Genomic DNA, 3630 nt, shown 5'->3' on the forward strand with positions numbered 1-3630 from the left:
CCAGTAGAGAGTCATTCGGAGGTGTAGGTGCTACAGCGCAGTCACAGTCAGGGATTACTGGGGAAGTAGCTTCCACAAGTCTCACCAGAGATCACACTGGGATCCCCTCTGGTGAACAGGGGTAGGCCTGTTCAGTAGTCAGGCATCATGTGCTAGTGATGACATGGAGTTTGATTCAGAGTCTGATACTGTGTCTATTGGAGAAATTAATCTGAGCACAGATCTGTATTCATTGGAGGAAATTGATCGCTTTTTTGAATGAAACTTTTAAAAGATCTGTGAAAGTAACCGATTATTTCAAAGACACAGAAAAGTTTATCAAGTCTGTTGCTGTACTGAAAAGACTTGTTGGTTTTGACCTGTTGGATAAAAAGAAACGCTATCGCCTCAAAAAGCACATTACAACTTTAAGAAAGGAAAAAGGACGTAGAACCTCAAAAAGAATAAGAACTTCCAATGATCATGACACTTAATTTTTTTTCCTCTTTATATTGTTCTCTGCTTGTCTCAACTTGTCTGTTTCTTTTTTCTGACTTTTCTATGAGGAGCCTAAAAATAGGATCTCTTAATATCAATGGTGGGAGAGACAGGCAGAAGAGGGCTTTAATTTCTGAGGTTTCTAGTCAGAAAAGGATTGATGTGCTGTTTTGCAGGAAACACATTCTGATCCAGCAGTAGAGACAGATTGGGGTTTATGGTGGGAGGGTCCCCTATGCTCTTAGCCATGGTACTAATGTTAGTGCAGGAGTTGCTGTCCTGTTTAAGGCAGCAGCGAATGCAACCATCATATCCTCCAATCAAGTGGTAAAGGGACGCCTGCTGGTTGTCAGGGCAGAGATAGAGGGTTCTGGGTTTTGGTTTGTTAATGTATACGCCCTAATCAGGGGAGCAGAAAGAGTGATATTTTTCACTCAGTTAAGAATTGAATTAAATAAGTACCATCAGGATCAGCTTATTGTTGGTGGCGATTTTAACTGTACTCCTGACTTCACTGTGGACAGGATAGGCGAGGAACCTCACCCACATTCAGCCCAGAGTTTGAATAGCACCATTAACCAGCTGGATTTGGTAGATACATGGAGGGTGAAACATCCACAATCCCGACAGTACACTTGGGTGAGGGTGATTAATAATAGGGTGAGTGCAGCCAGACTTGACAGGATTTATATTTCACTAAACCTTAGCTCTAGACTGGTCCACAGTAGAATAACCCCTGTTGGCTTCACGGATCATCACTTTGTTTTTATAGATTTGATTGTCTCGCCAGGTGAGAGGGTAAAGTCCTACTGGCATTTTAATAACAAACTTTACAAGACAGCAAGTTCTGTGAAACTTTTGAGCATTTTTGGAAGTGCTGGAAAAATAAAAAGCAGATTTTAAGTCTTTGACGAGTGGTGGGACGTTGGCAAGGCCCAAGTTCGGTTTTTGTCAACAATACACCTCCCATTCCACTGCTAAGATTAATGCAGAGGTCATGAAACTTGAAGCCAGCATCAGCAGTATTGAGGAGGTTTTAAATAGGGACTCTGACCCTTCTTTAGGGCAGGTGTTAAAAAAAAGAAAAACTGGAATTGAGCTCTTTTTCTGAATGAGAGAGTGAAGGGAGCCCTTATCAGGTGTCGTTTCCTCCAGTTAAAGGACATGGATGCCCCAAGCTCCTTTTTTTTAATTTGGAGAGATCTGTGGCTCAGAGGAAGCAAATGACATGCCTTCAGCTTCCAGGAGGTAGAGTAACCACCAGTCCTGGGGAGATGAGGAGCCATGCGATGGTGTTCTATGCTGACCTCTTTGGGGCCCAACAGTGCAGCATGCAGAGTCGTGAGGAGCTGCTGGAGGGTCTTCCTCAGCTCAGTCCGGGAGAAAGCTGCTTTGGACTGCGAGCTAACTCTGGAGGAGCTGAAAGCTGCAGTCAACCAGATGGCTACAGGAAAGGCTCCGGGATAGATGGTCTCTCCACAGATTTTTATAAACAGTTCTGGAATACTATTGGACCAGACCTTCACGAGGTTTTTATGGAGGGATTACAACAGGTTTTCTTCCTGTTTCTTGTCAGCGAGCAGTGTTGTCATTGCTGCCCAAAAAGGTGATCTGGCGCTATTTTAAGAACTGGCGCCCAGTTTCCCTCCTCTGCACGGATTATAAGGTACTTTCCAGAGCATTATCAAACCGGTTGAAAGTTGTCCTGAACTAATTATACACTCGGACCAAACCTATTGTGTTCCAGATAGATCAATCATGGACAATATTTTCTGTGTTTGGGACATTCTCGATGTGTGTAAACTGTATGATCTAGATGTTGGTATTGTCTCTTTGGACCAGGAAAAAGCTTTCGATAAGGTGGATCACTCTTATTTGTTTTCTGCACTTAAAGCATTTGGTTTTGGTGATGGGTTTCTGTCTTGGGTTGGTTTGTTGTACAATGGTGCACAGTGTTTGGTGAAGACGGGGCTGGGCTGAGTCGGCCTGCTCCTGTGCAGAGGGGGATAAGACAGGGTTGCCCTATTTCGGGACAGCTATATACTTTAGCAATCGAACCTCTACTATGCAGGATGAGGGCTCGACTTAGTGGTCTTCTCCTGCCTGGGTCCTTGAGCGTTGAGTGTCCCCTTGTTGTTTCAGCTTATGCAGATGATGTCAATATTTTTGTCTGCAGCCAGACAGATGTTCAGTGTTTACAGGATGCTTTATCCCTGTATGAGAGGGCCACATCTGCACGGGTGAACTGGGCTAAGAGTGAGGCCTTGTTAGTAGGGCAATGGAGAGGTAAAGCTGTGCCCAGTCTGCCAGGGGGACTTGAGTGGGGGAAGGAAGGGTTGAAAGTTTTGGGAGTGTTTTTGGGATCTGAGGGTTTTGTTAAAAAGAACTGGGAGGGAGTGAAGGAGAAGGTGTGCGCCGGGTTGTCTAAATGGACATGGTTGCTACCCCAGCTGTCGAATAGGGAAGAGTTCTGGTTGCCAATAACTTGGTTGCCTCGACCCTTTGGCATAAGCTTATTGCCATCGTGCCACCAAGAGGCCTGATGGAGGACATTCAGAGAACCATCGTGGATTTCTTCTGGTCGGGCGACACTGGGTTCGGGCAGCAGTTTTATATTTGCCTGTAGCTGAAGGGGGCAGGGGCTGGTGGATATTCAATCAAAAATTGCCTCCTTTAGACTCCAGACTGCTCAAAAACTGTTATACAAGTGTGGCCCCAGCTGGCTGGACACAGCCCGACTGCTGCTGAGGAGAGCTGGGCGCCTGGGACACGATAACAGTTTTTCCTCTTAAGAACCGAGGAGATGGACCTTAATGGGTTGACATCGTTTCTACAACTCTGTGCTCCAGGCGTGGCAGGTGCTCCAATATTCTCGGGATGTAAAAAGAAACTCCAGGAATGTGGCTTTTTGAAGAACCCTTGTTTTTTAACAACTTCCTGAGGACTCGAACACTGCAGTCAGCCAGCCTGAGGGCCAGTCTCAGAGAGGCTGGGTGTACTAAATTGGGTCACCTGATGAAGATGACGGCAATCTCTGTTGATGTGCTGAGAGCGAGGACCAACATCACCTCCAGTAGGTTGATCGACAGGGTGGTGAAAGAAGTTTGTGCTGCCCTGGGATCACCTCAGCGAACTCTGTATAGAATCGGTCCC

Source organism: Perca flavescens, unplaced genomic scaffold, assembly GCF_004354835.1.
Source record: "Perca flavescens isolate YP-PL-M2 unplaced genomic scaffold, PFLA_1.0 EPR50_1.1_unplaced_scaf_86, whole genome shotgun sequence".
NCBI classification, from domain to species: domain Eukaryota; kingdom Metazoa; phylum Chordata; class Actinopteri; order Perciformes; family Percidae; genus Perca; species Perca flavescens.